Genomic DNA, 21416 nt, shown 5'->3' with positions numbered 1-21416 from the left:
TCATTCCCTCCTATATATATAAGAAATAGGTTAAATTGATTCTTCTTTCATTCCATTATAAATAATAAATGTTGTTTCTATTTCTTCTTTTTTTCCATCATCAAATATAAGAATGCAAGACATACATGTAGGTTTGTAGGTGCTGCTTTTTAGTTCATAGCAGTAAGAATTTGCACTATCCTTTTAACATTCATTCCATTTCTAGGTAAGAATTATGACATATATATCTTTTCTTCATTTCATTTTATAGATGTGCATGTATTAATTTTGTCTCATCTATTCCATTGTACATGCATTAAACACATATAAAATATTTTATTTAATGCATCTATTATTTCGTATGTTTCATTTTCATCCTTTTTACAGAGGATGACCTTGAGGTCACTCCGATGTATTGTTATCGCTTAAATTTCCGTCATTCATAAATTCTAGTCAAATTAGTTTTGGGTTTTCAACACCAGTGAAAAAAGTGCATTTTCATACCTGCGATTTCTGTTCTCCGGTTGTACGATGTTTCAACAAAATATGGAATCATTTCAGTTGTTGATTTAGTGGTGAAAGTTTGACTGAATTATATCTTAATAAATACGATTTTATATGTTTAATTGGTGTTTCAGAAAGAGGTCAGGTGCTCTTGTTCATTCATAAAATTATCGTTCATTCATAAATTTATCGTAAAATAAAAATCACTACACAGGTTATACGTGTAGTGAAATGACCACCTGTAATCTAAAAATAGCGGTCTCACTAATAACGTCAAGAAGAACTTTTAGCGACAAGAAGCGTCAAGAACGGACAAGAAGAATAAATTAAGCGACAAGAATAAAATTGAGAATGGAAATGGGGAATGTGTCAAAGAGACAACAACCCGACCAAAATAAAAAAATACAACAGCAGAAGGTCACCAACAGGTCTTCAATGTAGCGAGAAATTCCCGCACCCGGAGGCGTCCTTCAGCTGGCCCCTAAACAAATATATACTAGTTCAGTGATAATGAAGGCCATACTAATTTCCAAATTGTACACAAGAAACTAAAATTTAAATAATACAAGACTAACAAAGGCCAGAGGCTCCTGACTTGGGACAGGCGCAAAAATGCGGCGGGGTTAAACATGTTTGTGAGATCTCAACCCTCCCCCTATACCTCTAACCAGTGTAGAAAAGTAAAAGCATAACAATACGCACATTAAAATTCAGTTCAAGAGAAGTCCGAGTCTGATGTCAGAAGATGTAACCAAAGAAAATAAACAAAATGACAATAATACATAAATAACAACAGACTACTAGCAGTTAACTGACATGCCAGCTCCAGACTTCAATTAAACTGACTGAAAGATTATGATTTCATCATATGAACATCAGGCACAATCCTTCCCGTAAGGGGTTTAGTATCATACCATCATAACATATATGAGAAGAACATAACCAGTGTCATGCCAACAACTGTTTTTAGAATAAATGTGTTTAGTTCCGACGCAAAGACCTTATCAGTGACTCAATATTAACTCCAAAATATGCAATCTTTAATGACTTGACAACAGTATCGTAATTATATCCCTTCTTAATAAGTCTATTCAAAGGTTTTGTAAGTTTATGACGTGAATACTGACACCTTTGTGCTTTATAAAGAATATTTCCATAAAAAATTGGATGTGAAATACCTGAACGTATAAAAAGTCTGCATGTTGAGCTATATTTTCGAATGATGTCTTTATACCGATGATAAAATTTAGTAAATGTTTTGACTAGTTTGTGATATCGAAAACCCTGGTGTAATAATTTTTCAGTAATACATAAATTTCTCTCGTTAAAATCTAAAACATTGTTACATACACGAGCGAATCGTACAAGTTGAGATATATAAACACCGTAAGATGGTGACAAGGGAACGTCACCATCTAAAAACGGATAATTAACGATAGGAAATGAAAAATCATCCCTTTTATCATAAATTTTAGTAAGAAGACTATTTAGCGACATGAAAACTTCTCGTACCGCATGAGGATGACCCATATCAAATGAACAATTATGTGTGGGACTTAGTTTTAAGAAATGATGTCAAAGTAACACTATGAAAATATTTTTAGTAAGCTGAAATATATATTTGTTTTTTACATGTTTATGTCTTGTAAGTTATTTTATTTCTGTCCCATTTTTCAACATTAGCGTCTCGAAAGGTGAAATGTTTTAACTGAATGGTTAATTTAAATTAATTATGAAAATTGTTAAAATTAAATAAATAAAAGTAATTATTGCCCAGTTACAAACACTACCAGGGGATAATCCATAATTACCCCCAACTTTAGCCTGATAAACTTGTTGTCTCCTTGTGAAATATAAAACATATTAAAAATGATTTCCTGCTTAAGTCTTTAATTGATATTAAGTCAAAACCTTCTTGCTTTTCACTAGACAACCATGTCCTGTCAGGTTTAATTCTTATATATGTAGACGAAAAATAAAAGTGTCCCAAAACATTAACTCCTGTCATTTATTCATCATCCAAGCACGAACTTGTATCAGAAAAAAATATCTCTTTAAATTAACCCAAGTTTCGGGTATAGAGATTTGATCTGTTTCTGTGACATGTGCTTTTGACCATCCACAAGAACCTGCAGTCATCCGATGTTCAGTACTTCAGTACTTTGATTTATCCTGTCATATGCTTATGAATATTTTCACTTTTTCCATTATTTGCTCCTTTTCTTTGTGTGTGGAAAATCTTACAATTTGTTTTTTCTCTTTACATCCACTTTCAGCAAATGTTACCATTCTTCCAGTCCATCTTCATCTTTGCAAGCTTTATTTACATTATTTTTTTTCATACATATTTTTTCAAAGTCTATTCATTTTTTTTTCCTAAATATTTTTTCAAAGTCCATTCATTTTTTTTCATTCATATTTTTTAAAAGTCCATTCATTTTTTTTTTAAAGTCCATTCATTTTTTTTCATATATATTTTTTTCAAGTCCATTCATTTTTTTTTCATAAATATTCTTTTAGAAGTCCATTCTTTTATATAATTTTTTTTTTTGCTTCAACATCATAATTTCGTATTCTTCCTTATCCCATTCCTGTTTGACTTCCTCTTCCATATGATTTTTGTTTTAATACAATGTAATAATATCACATTCTTGCAAAATTCTGCCAACATCATCTCAATTCTCTCTTTTATCAATTAAAAAAACATAAACAAGAGAAACTCTGCAATGCATTTAATAAATTTACATAATTTAAATTACAGAAAAAAATTATAAAAAAAACAAACATACTATACTGTGCCAAAATCTGTCAAACTTTCCAACTATTCCTAAATATTCTCCCATGAAGTCTATCACACCAGTAGAACTCTTACTCTGGATGTTTACACTAGCATGTGTTAATAATCAATAGAATTTTATTTATAAACAGTGATCACTCTGCCCTCTAGGGGATTTTATAATTAAAGCCAGCTGACATACATTTAGTGCTTGTGGTTGTAATAAACTGATAGTTTGACAAGACAGTTGTAAATCAGACATTTATTTTTGTCCCGACCTAGTTAGTTTACATAGCTGTAGGATGTTAATGAACAACAGATGTGAATAGTACTGATGAGGCCAAATATAAATGACCCAAATAGTTATCAAGGATAGTCAGATTCCATTTACTATAATTAATGGTTATGTAATATTGGTTTGACCTGTGTGGTGACCTGAATACCTTCAATAAATATTGATTGAAGTTCATTAAAATGTTTAATACAAGTTTGACTTATTCTATTATCTACTGGTAATATTTTTATTTTAACAATCATTTAACTGTTTAACATGTATTAAATTTAACTCCTCCTGTCCTAATCAGCATATGAATGTATCTATTTCTACTTTTTTAATATGAATTGGACAGATTGATTGATCAATGGTGTTTAACACCACTTGCAAGACTCTTGGCTATAATTATGGAGGGAGGGTAGGAGGTGTCCTGATCCCGAAATCCCAGGCATAAAAATATGAAATCCCGAAATCCTGTGCTAAAAAAAATGAAATCCCAAACTTAAAAATATGAAATCCCGAAATCCTTTGCTTAAAAATACGAAATCCTGAAATACCGGGCTTAAAAACATGAAATCCTGAGGTTCCGAGATTCGAAAAAAAATATTCCTGGATCCCGAAATCCTGAGCTTAAAAACACCCGATCCCAGAGTCCTGATAAAGATCCTATCCCCCCTCATTATTGTGGCTGCCAGTTTTCAGGTGGAGGTAGTCTGAGTTTATAGAATTAACCAACTATGTCAGGAAAACTGGCATTGAATGACAATCAATTGCATGTGAAGCTCAAAAACACCTGCCACATGCAGGGTTTGAACTACCTCGGTGTTGACAGACTTGAGGTAACTGTAGAGAAAGAAAAAAAAAACAAAAAAAACAACAGAAAAAGAAGCATAACATGTACACATAAAACAATGCATCATGATTTGTAACAGAAAAACATTTTATAAACTAAAATGAAACATTAAAAAAAAAGTTCAGACAGATGTTATTATCTTCATGCTATAAAAATCATATACATTTAATTTCAGGCAGGATCAGAACCATAAAATCATTACAATTATCATTGTTATTACATACATTAATTAACATTTTGTCAAACATCTAGACATGTAATAATATTGCTCACTAAATATTTAAGTACAGACAAATTTTCATTAGTAAATAACCAAACAAATTTTGCCTCATTTGAAAGATGTATAAAATTAGGACAAATACAGTTTATCTCCTTGAAAAATATCTCCCTATCATTTTTGTATGCTGGACAACTAGTTATAAAATGTTGTTCATCTTTAACCAGATTTAGAGTACATTTCTTACAAAGCCTTTGGTTTCTTTCTATATATAATGTTTTATACCTGCCTCATTCTATTTTGAGATCATGTGCACTGATTTCAATTTTACATATATGGCACTTCTCAATTGAAAATTGTTTAAAGATAGATACATTTCTTTCGAAAAACAAGTTTTAAGTTTGAAATAAGTATCTAATTTACTACTCTGTGTATCTGTTCTTTTTGTGTTCCAAAATTTTACAAAACCATTACAAAGTTTTTGCTGAACTGACTTGATAAAAAAGTTGAGCTTCACCTCCAAATTATGAATATTCAGCTTGTTAAAAATGAAATGTATGGATGAATACCAGCATTCAATATTATTATTAAACATGTTTTTTTACACATATTTAGACATATAGGTATATGAACTACTAGCTTAGAAAGTACAGAGGGTGGCATATGGCCAATAATCCCCCCCCCTTCCACATCAGAAAATATCCTGATATGCACTAGGTATAAACATTGTACAAACATCTACTGAAGGTGGCATGTGGCCAATAATCCCCCCCCCCACATCTCAAAATATCCTGATAGGCACTAGGTGTATACAAACATCTACTGAAGGTGGCATGTGGCCAATAATCCCCCCCCCCACATCTCAAAATATCCTGATAGGCACTAGGTGTATACAAACATCTACTGAAGGTGGCATATAGCCAATAATCCCCCCCCCCCCACATCTCAAAATATCCTGATAGGCACTAGGTGTATACAAACATCTACTGAAGGTGGCATGTGGCCAATAATCCCCCCCCCCCCACATCTCAAAATATCCTGATAGGCACTAGGTGTATACAAACATCTACTGAAGGTGGCATGTGGCCAATAATCCCCCCCCCCACATCTCAAAATATCCTGATAGGCACTAGGTGTATACAAACATCTACTGAAGGTGGCATGTGGCCAATAATCCCCCCCACATCTCAAAATATCCTGATAGGCACTAGGTGTATACAAACATCTACTGAAGGTGGCATATGGCCAATAATCCCCCCCCCCACATCTCAAAATATCCTGATAGGCACTAGGTGTATACAAACATCTACTGAAGGTGGCATGTGGCCAATAATCCCCCCCCCACATCTCAAAATATCCTGATAGGCACTAGGTGTATACAAACATCTACTGAAGGTGGCATGTGGCCAATAATCCCCCCCACATCTCAAAATATCCTGATAGGCACTAGGTGTATACAAACATCTACTGAAGGTGGCATGTGGCCAATAATCCCCCCCCCACATCTCAAAATATCCTGATAGGCACTAGGTGTATACAAACATCTACTGAAGGTGGCATGTGGCCAATAATCCCCCCACATCTCAAAATATCCTGATAGGCACTAGGTGTATACAAACATCTACTAAAGGTGGCATATGGCCAATAATCCCCCCCCCACATCTCAAAATATCCTGATAGGCACTAGGTGTATACAAACATCTACTGAAGGTGGCATATGGCCAATAATCCCCCCCCCCCACATCTCAAAATATCCTGATAGGCACTAGGTGTATACAAACATCTACTGAAGGTGGCATGTGGCCAATAATCCCCCCCCACATCTCAAAATATCCTGATAGGCACTAGGTGTATACAAACATCTACCGAAGGTGGCATGTGGCCAATAATCCCCCCCCCCACATCTCAAAATATCCTGATAGGCACTAGGTGTATACAAACATCTACTGAAGGTGGCATGTGGCCAATAATCCCCCCCCCCACATCTCAAAATATCCTGATAGGCACTAGGTGTATACAAACATCTACTGAAGGTGGCATGTGGCCAATAATCCCCCCCCCACATCTCAAAATATCCTGATAGGCACTAGGTGTATACAAACATCTACTGAAGGTGGCATGTGGCCAATAATCCCCCCCCACATCTCAAAATATCCTGATAGGCACTAGGTGTATACAAACATCTACTGAAGGTGGCATGTGGCCAATAATCCCCCCCCCCCCACATCTCAAAATATCCTGATAGGCACAAGGTGTATACAAACATCTACTGAAGGTGGCATGTGGCCAATAATCCCCCCCCACATCTCAAAATATCCTGATAGGCACTAGGTGTATACAAACATCTACTGAAGGTGGCATGTGGCCAATAATCCCCCCCCCCCCACATCTCAAAATATCCTGATAGGCACTATGTGTATACAAACATCTACTGAAGGTGGCATATGGCCAATAATCCCCTCACTCATCAGAAAATATCCTGATAGGCACTAGGTGTATACAAACATCTACTGAAGGTGGCATATGGCCAATAATCCCCTCACTCATAAGAAAATATCCTGATAGGCACTATGTGTATACAAACATCTACTGAAGGTGGCATATGGCCAATAATCCCCTCACTCCTCAGAAAATATCATGATAGGCACTAGGTGTATACAAACATCTACTGAAGGTGGCATGTGGCCATTAATCCCCCCCCCCACATCTCAAAATATCCTGATAGGCACTAGGTGTATACAAACATCTACTAAAGGTGGCATATGGCCAATAATCCCCCCCACATCTCAAAATATCCTGATAGGCACTAGGTGTATACAAACATCTACTGAAGGTGGCATGTGGCCAATAATCCCCCCCACATCTCAAAATATCCTGATAGGCACTAGGTGTATACAAACATCTACTGAAGGTGGCATGTGGCCAATAATCCCCCCCCCCCCCCACATCTCAAAATATACTGATAGGCACTAGGTGTATACAAACATCTACTGAAGGTGGCATATGGCCAATAATCCCCCCCACATCTCAAAATATCCTGATAGGCACTAGGTGTATACAAACATCTACTGAAGGTGGCATGTGGCCAATAATCCCCCCCCCCCCCACATCTCAAAATATCCTGATAGGCACTAGGTGTATACAAACATCTACTGAAGGTGGCATGTGGCCAATAATCCCCCCCCCCCACATCTCAAAATATCCTGATAGGCACTAGGTGTATACAAACATCTACTGAAGGTGGCATGTGGCCAATAATCCCCCCCCCCCCCACATCTCAAAATATCCTGATAGGCACTAGGTGTATACAAACATCTACTGAAGGTGGCATGTGGCCAATAATCCCCCCCCCCACATCTCAAAATATCCTGATAGGCACTAGGTGTATACAAACATCTACTGAAGGTGGCATGTGGCCAATAATCCCCCCCCCCCCACATCTCAAAATATCCTGATAGGCACTAGGTATATACAAACATCTACTGAAGGTGGCATGTGGCCAATAATCCCCCCCCCCACATCTCAAAATATCCTGATAGGCACTAGGTGTATACAAACATCTACTGAAGGTGGCATGTGGCCAATAATCCCCCCCCCCCACATCTCAAAATATCCTGATAGGCACAAGGTGTATACAAACATCTACTGAAGGTGGCATGTGGCCAATAATCCCCCCCCCCACATCTCAAAATATCCTGATAGGCACTAGGTGTATACAAACATCTACTGAAGGTGGCATGTGGCCAATAATCCCCCCCCCCACATCTCAAAATATCCTGATAGGCACTATGTGTATACAAACATCTACTGAAGGTGGCATATGGCCAATAATCCCCTCACTCATCAGAAAATATCCTGATAGGCACTAGGTGTATACAAACATCTACTGAAGGTGGCATATGGCCAATAATCCCCTCACTCATAAGAAAATATCCTGATAGGCACTATGTGTATACAAACATCTACTGAAGGTGGCATATGGCCAATAATCCCCTCACTCCTCAGAAAATATCATGATAGGCACTAGGTGTATACAAACATCTACTGAAGGTGGCATGTGGCCATTAATCCCCCCCCCACATCTCAAAATATCCTGATAGGCACTAGGTGTATACAAACATCTACTAAAGGTGGCATATGGCCAATAATCCCCCCCACATCTCAAAATATCCTGATAGGCACTAGGTGTATACAAACATCTACTGAAGGTGGCATGTGGCCAATAATCCCCCCCACATCTCAAAATATCCTGATAGGCACTAGGTGTATACAAACATCTACTGAAGGTGGCATGTGGCCAATAATCCCCCCCCCCACATCTCAAAATATACTGATAGGCACTAGGTGTATACAAACATCTACTGAAGGTGGCATATGGCCAATAATCCCCCCCACATCTCAAAATATCCTGATAGGCACTAGGTGTATACAAACATCTACTGAAGGTGGCATGTGGCCAATAATCCCCCCCCCCCCCCCACATCTCAAAATATCCTGATAGGCACTAGGTGTATACAAACATCTACTGAAGGTGGCATGTGGCCAATAATCCCCCCCCCCACATCTCAAAATATCCTGATAGGCACTAGGTGTATACAAACATCTACTGAAGGTGGCATGTGGCCAAAAATCCCCCCCACATCTCAAAATATCCTGATAGGCACTAGGTGTATACAAACATCTACTGAAAGTGGCATATGGCCAATAATCCCCCCCCCCACATCTCAAAATATCCTGATAGGCACTAGGTGTATACAAACATCTACTGAAGGTGGCATGTGGCCAATAATCCCCCCCACATCTCAAAATATCCTGATAGGCACTAGGTGTATACAAACATCTACTGAAGGTGGCATGTGGCCAATAATCCCCCCCCCACATCTCAAAATATCCTGATAGGCACTAGGTGTATACAAACATCTACTGAAGGTGGCATGTGGCCAATAATCCCCCCCCCACATCTCAAAATATCCTGATAGGCACTAGGTGTATACAAACATCTACTGAAGGTGGCATATGGCCAATAATCCCCCCCCCCCACATCTCAAAATATCCTGATAGGCACTAGGTGTATACAAACATCTACTGAAGGTGGCATGTGGCCAATAATCCCCCCCCACATCTCAAAATATCCTGATAGGCACTAGGTGTATACAAACATCTACTGAAGGTGGCATATGGCCAATAATCCCCTCACTCCTCAGAAAATATCCTGATAGGCACTAGGTGTATACAAACATCCACTGAAGGTGGCATATGGCCAATAATCCCTCCCCTCACTCCTCAGAAAATATCCTGATAGGCACTAGGTGTATACAAACATCCACTGAAGGTGGCATAAGGCCAATAATCCCTCCCCTCACTCCTCAGAAAATATCCTGATAGGCACTAGGTGTATACAAACATCTACTGAAGGTGGCATATGGCCAATAATCCCCTCACTCATCAGAAAATATCCTGATAGGCACTAGGTGTATACAAACATCTACTGAAGGTGGCATATGGCCAATAACCCCCTCACTCATCAGAAAATATCCTGATAGGCACTAGGTGTATACAAACATCTACTGAAGGTGGCATATGGCCAATAACCCCCTCACTCATCAGAAAATATCCTGATAGGCACTAGGTGTATACAAACATCTATTGCTATAGTAAATTCCTAGATATAAGAAATTTGGGCTCAATAAATAAACTGACCTCAGAGAGAGGATACAATAACATTATCAAACATAATCCAGTTTATATCATGCTGTTTAATACCAAGTTATATATCCCGCTCAAATGATACAAATACAGTGTAAACTAATTTACACATCACTAGTACATGTACAATAAATATTGACTGTAACCATATCATCTTCTGTAATGATAACAGTTTTCTTAGGGCTCAGCATGGAAGTATTATATATAATAGAACATGGTTTTAGGAATAATAAACCATCTTAACATTATAAATATACATGTGACTTTTTGTCACAAAGGAACCTGGATGTATTGCTAAAGAATGGCCACAAAATTGAGCTCACGAAAAAAAAGAATATTACGTTGGATTTTGCTAGTGATTCTAAATGAATTAGTTAAGAAGTATTTAATATTATGATTGTTCGTGTAAAGGTTATTCAAATTTATCCAAAAAATAAAAATAAACATGAAGAATCTGAAAATTCTTAACTGAGCCAATTCTTCAAATTTACGACACTAATGTTGCAACGTCTCCAATAGTATCCTATTGGTCTAAAGATTGTTTTCACTATGGAGCCTTTAAAAACGGTTCCTCGATATAGATTTAAATATATACGAGTCTAAATTGAAAACTACGTTCAAACATATGATTGCTTGGGATAAAAACCGCTATTTTCATGCATGTGCATGTAAAACAAATTTCGTTGTAGAAGGGTCTAAATACAGCACAAACAACATTTTCCAAAAGACCAAAAAATTGAAGAAGTATATTTAAACAAAATGCATTTGATTAACAGGTCGAACAAGATTTAAATATATACATGTATATATTAACTTGCTGTTTAGCTGCATTTGAGACTTTTTCATAAAAAAAAATATGTCTGAATTCTGTTTTGACAACAAAACTGCTACAATTCTTGACAGTTTATTACAAGTTGTACAGGATCTTCAGCATCGCTTTAAAATTTGAACAGTAAATTGAGAAGATAATTGTTATGCAATCTACAGTAAATCTACTCGCTGAAAAAGTTAACTATGTTGAAAAGCACCTCGAATGTGTAATAAATAAAACAATGAAATTGAGGGGAGTGTTGAAAACATTGGTCATGTAATGCACAAAGCAGTACATAGATGTAAAGAGAACATTTTAAACATAACAAGCTTGGAAACTGCAGTATAACAACATAAACATGATAAAGATCATAGTGAAAAAATAGATTCTAAATTGCGTAATATGGAAGATGGTGTGATAGAGCTCAAGTGGCTCACAATGAAAACTAACCTCATCTTTACTGGCATACAATTTCACCTAGAAGAAAACACTAAGGATAAACCATATTCTTTTACCAAACAAATGTTGAATATTGACAAAAGAGTCAACTTCGTATGCGTCCGTAGATTTGAAAAAGAGGTCGCAGAGGTAATCGTCCGATATTAGCAAAATTTGTATCAATTAAGGACAAAGAAATTGTGCTAGAAAACGAATATAAATTAAAAGAGACACATTTCGGGGTTTAAGAACAATTTCCAAGGGAAATCAAACAACAACGAAAACCTATATACCATGGTAAAAGACAAATTGTATATTAATGGTGATTTGTACAAACCAATCACTGAAGGAGTTGGAAACACAAATGTACATGATGTTTTGAGTTTTATACAGCGGAGAAATAAAACACAGCAATACGAAAGATCAACAAATGAACCTCAATTATTGCAGCTTTAAAGGTTTTCACGTGTTCAAACAAGATTTAGTACCAAATGATAAAGAACACAAACCGTTCTGGAAGAAATACCTAACAATTGACAGTGTTTTACGTTATCCTACTTTAAAAGAGAAAAGGAACATTTTTTCGTTAAATTATTGCTTTGCTATTAATCATTTTTAAACACAATCTGGTACATGTTTAAAAGTATCTATGAAAACCTCTTGTTTCACCATCGCTGTGACAGAGGGTTACCTTGTTGCTATACACCTTATCGCTATTTGGCTTATAGGCCGGCTGACCCGGCCGCTTGAACTTTTGACACATACAACAATCACTTTTCCATTGCGGCGTCAGATATTTTGTTTTATGACGTCAAAATTTTATGGGAACCTGTGTGATATCCAGTAATGGCGGACAAATAGCGATAAGGTGTATTGTTTCCTGTTTATACCATTGTATCCACAAAGGTTTTTGGAATAAACTTGTCATAATATTAAATTGCATTCTGAGCATAAATATTGACAATGCATCAAATTTGTTTGGAAAAGTTGTAAAATTGTAATTCTTTTCCTTGCCTATTTATTTTTTCACAAAATTTGTATTTTTGGACATACTTTTACACTTGTAATGTTTGAATTTTTGGCCATACTTTTACATTTGTAATGTTTGAATTTCTAACCACAAATTTTTAAATGGATTTTTTTTGTTTATTGTTCAAACATTAAACAAACAATTTTAGGATTTGGAATAAAGGCAAAAGTAGAAACAAATCTTTTCCATATTTTAGATAGTGAATCAGGGGAGGTAATCTGCCTGCTTGAAATTTGTCATAGCCAAGACAATAACCCGACCATAGAGCAGATAACAGCCAAAGGCCACTAATGGGTCTTCTATGCAGCGAAAAACTCCTGCACCCGGAGGAGTCTTTGGGTTGGCCCCTAGACAAATATGTATACATAGATTCAGATGTTATGCACTCAAAAGAAGTTTGGGGCAGAATCAATTTGCGCCAATTGCAGTTTTGAAAAGGTATTAATTGCGCCACTATCTTTAATTTTGATGGTATTATAGCGAACCCTATTGAACCTTTCTATAGATTCACCTGCAAGTTACCTGTCCATTTAAACTTTTGGCAGTTCTATTGTCCCATCTAACAAATACAACAGGTATTGTTCTCTGTATAGTTTATTCACTCAGACCTTTAAATTTCTTCTAAGAGAAAAATATCACTCATTGATTAATCTACCTCAGTAGAAAATTTATCTGCTAAATTGATAGAAATTACATGTTTCACATAAAAAAAAATGCCTGTGATTTCGTGTTTATTAAACATTTATAATATTTTTTTCAATATGTTCAAAATAAATAACAACTTAATCATAAACAGTTTGTTTTTAAAATAAAAAGTAATGTTCGTATGAAAATTTGTATTTTTTAGTTTTTGTTTCGTTATAGAATACTTTTAAGAAGGCCTTAATATGTAAACATCAACATTTTTAGGTTTTTTTTATCAATTTTTTTTTGGAAATAGGAATAATGTTAATTTTTTTTAGGAATCAACTTTTATTAATGTTTGAATCAGTGTTTACATTCAACAGATTGAAAATATAATACATTCAAACTCATATACAGTTTTTTATAAATAGTACACATGTTACTTCCATCTAATTTTGCAGATAAATTTTTTACACAGGTAAATTAATCAATGAGTGATATATTTCTCTTAGAAGAAATTTAAAGGTCCTGGTGAAAAAACTATACAGAGAACAATACCTGTTGTATTTGTTAGATGGGACAATAGAACTGCCAAAAGTTTAAATGGACAGGTAACTTGCAGGTGAATCTATAGAAAGGTTCAATAGGGTTCGCTATAATTGCGCCAATAAATGAAATGAAATAGCGCCACATTTACCTGTAGATATTTTTTACCTTTAGCATACCTGTACATGTTTTACCTATATCATATAATTAACCTTTCCACATAAGATTTACATTGTATCTGAACACTCATCAAATTTAAGAAAACTGACCAGAACATGTTTTTTTTAGTAATAAAATATTTTTTCACGAGTCAAAATGTCGGATATACCATTCAAAAAATAGAGTCTGATAGAGGAAAACCGGTCATCATTGTTGAAGAAAACAAAGTCCGTCAAGCATTTGTAACAAAAACTGGAGAAATAAGATGGAGATGTACAGTTAAGTCGTGTTGTGCTAGGTTATTCACAGATGAATCGTGTACAATTATTTTGAATGGAGAATTAGATCATATTCATGAAAAAAATATCCAGAAATTAGAACGTCAAATTTGAGAACTTCGTTCAAAAGAAAAGCAACCGATATGTTGTCAGAGTGACCTTCTAAAATAATAAATTCAGAGCTCTTCAAAATTGGAGAAGACAATTTAGAAAAGAAAGATGTATTTTGGCTGATGGTACCTATAAATGTTGTCCAAAATATTTCAAACAACTTTTAATTATACTATACATGTCTAAGTCTTTATTACCACCATTTATTTAAATTTCGAAAATAGAATGCACAAAACAGTAAGAGACATCTTTCCAGACGTCGTTATAAAGTCATGTAAATTTCGTCTTGGTCAGGCTTGGTGGAGGAAAATTGCCGGTCCAAAGCCCGGATAGAAGGAGGAGGGAAGGGAAGTCATATATAGATAAAAATGAATAAAAGTGGCGCAATTAGATGATTATTTTATTGGCGCAAATGATACCTATAGTTTTGATAATTAGGTGGCGCAAAAGAAGTATTGGCGCAATTAAGTTGTGGCGCAAATGAGTTACTTTTTGGCGCAAAAAGATATCGCCCAAAGAATCAGTATACAGATCAGTTTGTGATCATTACTGCATTTTCTTCACTTCGTTTTTTATTAACTTACATATCATGATGTCTAATAATTTAAATCCTTACTTTTGCCATCATATTTGAGTTCTTGGAATTGATTTCTGTTTAGTTATTGAGTTATTGCAAAGTTCAAAGGTCTTTCACTGTCTGTGCTTGATTTTAATTTTCAGCATTTATGTTAAAGATTCATTTGAATTATTGAAGACAAACAAATTCCACTAGTGTTGATGACCTTAATTGAGATGCAATTATCTTCTTTTCAAGTGATGCACATTTGCAACAAAAGTGTTTATTACTACATATATATCAACATTAATTACCTCCTTAAGCATTAATTGTCAAAGTACTTATAGAGTGTTACAGTAACAGTTGCTGACATTTTTGTATATATACATCCATACTTAAAAAGACTCCTTATAAAGTTTATAGCAATATCCAAAAGTCTTTGTACAGCCTGTTTCATATATGATGATACACCACAGATAATTCTCAGTTGCAGATCTAACCCCAGAACCGTAGTTTTTTTTGTGGGAAAATCTGTGCTTTGAATGGGGAATACTGTTTGAACCCCCTTTTATCCTTGGTTGGGTACCCCCCTTTTTTAAATGGCTAAATACACCCTGATTCCAGAGAAAATTTTGATTTTATAATATAAAGCTTATTCCCATTCTTTCAATTTAAAGAGCAGTTGCATCAAATGATGAAACAAAAAAACATTCAACAAGAGAAAACACATCATGTGTAAAATGATACAAGTGTTCAGTTAACAGGAAGTTAATAAGTGAGGAATCTGAAAACACATCAATGGGTACAGCTGACTAATATTAACCCTGAAACTGGGGAACAGAACAATTTCAAATCTGGTGGTATTATTTAGAAATACTGGGGAGAACACTGAAACTTGCTTGAGCCATTTTTGAGTAGAAGCTTGTTTATTCTTGTGACAAATAGGTTTGTCAGCACTTTCACAGAGCTACTTGACAATTTTCTATGGTTAAATTGTTAAACAAATCCCTGGGAATTTTTCAAGCAAAAATTCATAAACAGAATTTTTGTCTTAAAGAGATATCTGCCCTACTCTAGCATCTTGGTTCTTCAAATAACAAATGGAGCATATTTTGATGACAAGTTAAGAATTAAAAGAGGTCAAGAAGTTGCAACCTAGTGCACTGGTAGCAGTGAGGAACAATAGTCAATTTACATTTCAGGTCAAATTCCTGACAGATTTTATGGCTTCTCAAACATCATATCTTTAAATTTCCTAAATAATCATTGATAAACTAAGATATAAATTGTATACAAGTTACAACAAAAGAGAAAAAAATATTGCATGTGTTTTTGTAAACATTCAACAATATCTCAGTTATCAAATTAATTAGGCTTGTTTAATTTTCACAAAATATAAATTTCAAAAACTTGAACCACATACATTGTCAGAAATTTCATTGAATATATATGTGTATATAGCAGTTTGCCAAAAACTAAGTTTGATCATTGAAAAGCTTAATATTTCCTTTACAATAGAATGTGAAAAAAGGTACTCTGGTTTATACATGTACAGAGTTATCTCCCTGTAGTGTTATGTACCACCTTACAGTCATGCATATATCTGCAACAATTCAAAATCATGATTCATCTTTAAGCACACTTTGTTGATGCATTTTTACTTTGGTAGTAACAAAATAAACAAAGATGTTCTACAGATTTCCTTAATTATTGAGGGCATAATTTTTCATATCAAACAATCTCATATTCATATCATTCAGCATTCAGTTTTTCTGAGGAGAACTGCTAAAGATTTCATGATCAGAGTTAATCTTCACACTTGCAAAGCTATCCTTAAGTTGGAAAAAGCAATGCTTGAAATTTATTCCAGTCATGCCTAAATTTAAAACATTATACATTGTATTTCTAGTCATATCAACTAAGACTATTAAGGGGAAATAAATCAGACTTTCTCAACATTTTTAATATATGCATACAAATAATATTGAGTGCCTACTGTTTACAGTTCATACAAGAATATACTACAATTTACTCAAAACAAATTTGGTGATCCTGTACATACTGCACAAATTTCAGAGATATTTCAGAGGATTATAACAAATCATGTTGAAATCAAATTTAAAGAAAAAATAATATAAGTAAAATATTGATCTTCTTGTTGATATCTTCCTTCTTTCTATATGTATTAATTTACACTAAGACAGTTTATAAATTTTGTTATTGAATACCTAGAACATAATATAAATAAAGGTTCCTATGCTTTTGCTGCTCTTTTTTTTTTTTTTTTGCATTTCTCAAAAAACCTCAGAGATTGCTCATCTATGTATCAGTCAGAAAGGCTTACTCGAGAATGTGTACTAAACCCAAGTAGCGACAGATGCAGACAAATACCTTATAATGTCCTAAACACCTTTCAGTCAGATGTAAATCAAATATTGTGAACTATAGCTATTGTCCTTTAAATACATAAAGTGCACATATATATTATTCTAAATCTATATACTTACCATTAAACCGGATCTGTAATTGGCCAACATTTTATTCTTTCTAGCATCAAAATGTCCTACAAAATAAAATAAAATACTGAAAAGATATTATTTTCTCAATCATTATATTGTCTGTATAAAGCATGCAACTTGTTATCAATGAAAACTATATACTGCTAGAGATACACTGGTGAACTATAACATGTTTAAGGTAACACGATACCGAATGACGTTATACCACGAGTTATCGTTCCTGACGTTATCGAATAACGTTCACACATTCAAGCCAATGCATTAGGGTTTTTGCAATCACAAATTGATAAAATTATAAAAAACAACATTGGGTATTATGTGACAATTTTAATGGTATTTTTTTCTGGATACTTGGTGGAGTAAAGGAAAATAGTTCCGGAACGGAAACGATTACTGTACGGAGTTTGACTAATGTCCTGACTACCTGAAAATGTCCTGACAGAAATGAAAATGCTTAATACTGTTTTTTTATTATTGGAAGGATTAACTTGAAATTTAGAACCAAGCAAGCTGAGAACTTATATTTAATAAATAAAAGGAAAAAAATGAAAAACACATTTATAAGAGTTATAAAACTTGACCTGACCAAATTGACTTTAACACTTCATATGTCCTGACAGCTATGAACCTGCGATTTTTTTTAATTATTGACTGGATAGACTTCAAATTCAATACCGTGGCAGATTAAAACATTTAATACAATAATACAAGAAAAAAAATAAGAAAACTTGACCTTACCATCTACATCTTTCCTGTGACTAATGTCCTGACCGATCATGGTAAATTGTTTATAACTTTTTTTTCATTGAAGGATCGACTTCAAATTTGATGTCAAGGAAGATTCTGACATAAAATATAGATATTTAAGAAACGGATCATTTAACTTGACCTTACCAACATCGACTCACACATTTACACCACGCAAAGTACACTACACTTAATGTACATAGCAAGTCAGGAATATAAGTTTTGAATTTTTCTTTGAGTTTTGTTATTTTATTTATCATGCATGAACTATTTGCCACTGAACGTTAAACAACCATCAAAAACAGAGCAATTATATCACTGTTAACTAAATCAAAATTTTAAAGTACTATTTTTCTGCATGGATGAAGCAATGACACCACCATTGTCATAAAGGATGGAGTTAAAAACTCAGTAATTCAAATGAATCACACGTAAAAAAATCTCATGTTATTTTCACTCGAATTTTACAAAAATGTGAAGATATTATGCTCGTTAAGTGTAAAAATCAGACGAGATTATTGTTAAATTCATGTTAGTAAAATTTCTAACTGCAGGACGAAATAAATTATATCAGTAGAATCTCATATCACTAGGAAATTTACGGAAACCTGACAGGGAAACGAAAGTAAAATAAACACCCTTCAGATCCCGACACATTTTGTGTTTTCCATTTCTCATATCTCTGAGGAGAATAACGTTACATTCTGTATTCAATAACGTCACATGTTTTCGGTCAAATTCTAAGGGTATCAATCAATTTTGAAGCCATTTATCTCAAAAACAAGGATGGTGACATGATTTTCTATACATGTATGAATTCAGTTTGTAATTCTGAATATTATGTTAGTTTTTTGTTGTTCTCCGTATATAAGAACATAGCTATAGATGGGGAAAATCTAAAAAGGTTAGCCGAAAAACAGGCATTTCCCCTATATACCTTAGTAAATTTGTCGCCCAAATCGACGTTTTCCAATGAAAATACCAAGAAAACAAAAATGGTGACCCCCATTTTTTATTACATATTTCGATGTAACTCAGTGCAAAGAACATGTATGCCAAAAAGTTTGGAAATCGGGAGATATGCCATTCGGTATCAAGTTACCTTAACAAGAAGTGTTCATAGTATACGGAGAGTCGGAGACCCCACTCGCACTATCATTTTCTATGTTTACTGGACCGTGAAATTAGGGTCAAAACGTTATTAACAGAGGAACGAACACACAGACCAGAAAACATCAAGCCTCTCCACTATCATGACTATTGTAGGTGAGGCAAAAAAACAAACTAATTCAACACAAAACATTAAAATTTGAACAAAGGGTGTGAACATGTAGGGTGCAAATGTGAAAAAAGCCGACAAGAATGGGACAAATGTCATTTCAAAGGTACAAAACAGTCCCAAATTTGGTGAAACAGGGGTTGTAGGCAAATCACTGACAACTCTTGATGCAACACGCCAACAGGATATGGGCTAGAGCCAGATGGTCTGGATTGTCTTGAAGAGAGCAGTTAAGGCCACCAAAGGCTAAGGCAATAGGTGAGTAATCTTTATATATTATAGGGCCTGCCTCACTCTCAGTGACTGCATTTCAGTTTGGGTTTTTTACTGGTATCTGGTCGTTCCGGCCCCAAACCTATTCGACCCCAAATTGATCCGACCCAATAGATCTGGCCCCAAATCAGTCAGGCCCCATAATAAAATATGAATAAACTATATTGATTTAAGAGGAATTTGTGACATATTTTAACAGTATAAATGGAATTTGCAAAAGTGTCTGATGATGGATGTCAACAGGAAAGTGAAGTATTGGAGTACCAGTTAAAGAACTTTTTTATATCAATACGAAAATCAGTGTTATTGTGTCTGTTTGTATAGCAGCTTCCACATATTTTAAAATATGAAGTTATTTTCCATGATAACTTTAACTTTGAATGTCATGGCGATTTTTTATTTTATTTAGTTCACACACAAAATAGCTAAATAAATATTTACAGTCCAATTGAACCTATAAAATTTAACTCAACATAATGACTTTTTTAATCAAATCATCAGTCTATAATTGGTTTGTTTATTCAACAATTGTCTGATGATTGTGAACTAAGGTAATGCCACTCGTAATCACTTAATTCAATCAAATCCTGATTACTTAAAGTTAAGTAATCAACAAGGTCTTTATTGTTTGATCTTTTGTTTGGTGTCTATAATAATATTTAATTGTTTTTTTTCTTTCAGGTAACATCATAGGCTTCTACATGTATAACACTTATTGTTTTTTTTTTGTAATAAAAATTTGTTTACCGTACAAAATCATAAACATTTATGAATTACAATTAATACATGTAATACACACAGGTGCTTGAGGACAGGATCCTGTATGAGCCCCATAAAGTCCCTCCCCCCTTTTTTTTTATATTCATAAATCTCAGATTTTTCGATATATATCACTTATTTGTACCATATATATACTAATAAACCATATGTATACTCTAAATATGCATGTTTACTATCAACGTGAATCTCGACTATAGAGCGAAACCCTTCGCTTCGCTCTATAGTCAAGATTCACGTTGATAGTAAACATGCATATTTAGAGTATAAATATGTTATATTAGTATATATAAAGTACAAATAAATGATATATATCGAAAAAATCTGAGATTTATGAATAAAAAAAAAAAAAAAGGGGGGAGGGACTATATGGGGCTCATACAGGATCCTGTCCTCAAGCACCTGTGGTAATACATATATATATATATCTTAATTTTTATTCCTTATCATTATATTTTTTATTGGGGCTGGACCGACGTGGGGCTGGATCTACATGGGGCCAGATCGACTTGGGTTGGATCGACGTCAGAGGCGGATTTAAGAGGGGGGACAGGGGGCCCACACACCCCTTTTTGGGAAATAAATTGGTTGCTTATATAGGGAATCACTGAAGCGGCCCCCCTCTTAGTGCAGTTAGCGGGCTCCCACTTATGAAAATTTCTAAATCCGCCACTGGACGTGGGGCCGGATCGACCCGAAAGCTTTTTACCTGTTACTGTTAGTGTTATTGTTGTACATGTTGTTTAAGGGAAACAATACACAGTTTCTCTGTGAATGCAATTCGTAATAATCATCACCTTAGCTTTATGTCAGTCAATAACACAGAATAAACTTCATTCTTCAGTAAACCTAAGTTTTTGATTCCAACCAAAACGCACTGGTTCTAATGCTTATTATTCAACGTTGAAAAGCTGTTTTTTTAGATACCAGTTTGTCAAGAGAGTTGTAGTAAGGGCGAT

The 21416-nt window shown here is 34.6% G+C and overlaps 1 protein-coding gene across 4 annotated transcripts in view; it reads right to left on the bottom strand.

Annotated features, from left to right (window-relative positions):
• LOC134725746 (protein PF3D7_1417600-like) overlaps positions 1–21386 on the bottom strand; it is a 55580-nt gene extending 34194 nt beyond the window's left edge. For 2 of the 4 annotated variants that reach the window (XM_063589799.1, XM_063589802.1), the window contains exons 1-2: positions 21255–21386; positions 17370–17425 (exon numbers count right to left, since the gene is read on the bottom strand). The gene's annotated coding sequence lies outside the window, so the exon portion shown is untranslated. The other 2 variants (XM_063589801.1, XM_063589800.1) reach the window with 2 other exon arrangements.
• Between the last annotated feature and the right edge of the window lie 30 nt (positions 21387–21416).

The sequence above is a fragment of the Mytilus trossulus genome, chromosome 7, assembly GCF_036588685.1.
Source record: "Mytilus trossulus isolate FHL-02 chromosome 7, PNRI_Mtr1.1.1.hap1, whole genome shotgun sequence".
NCBI lineage: Eukaryota > Metazoa > Mollusca > Bivalvia > Mytilida > Mytilidae > Mytilus > Mytilus trossulus.
The sequence above is the reverse complement of the archived record's forward strand: the minus strand, read 5'-3'. Positions and strand labels throughout refer to the sequence as shown.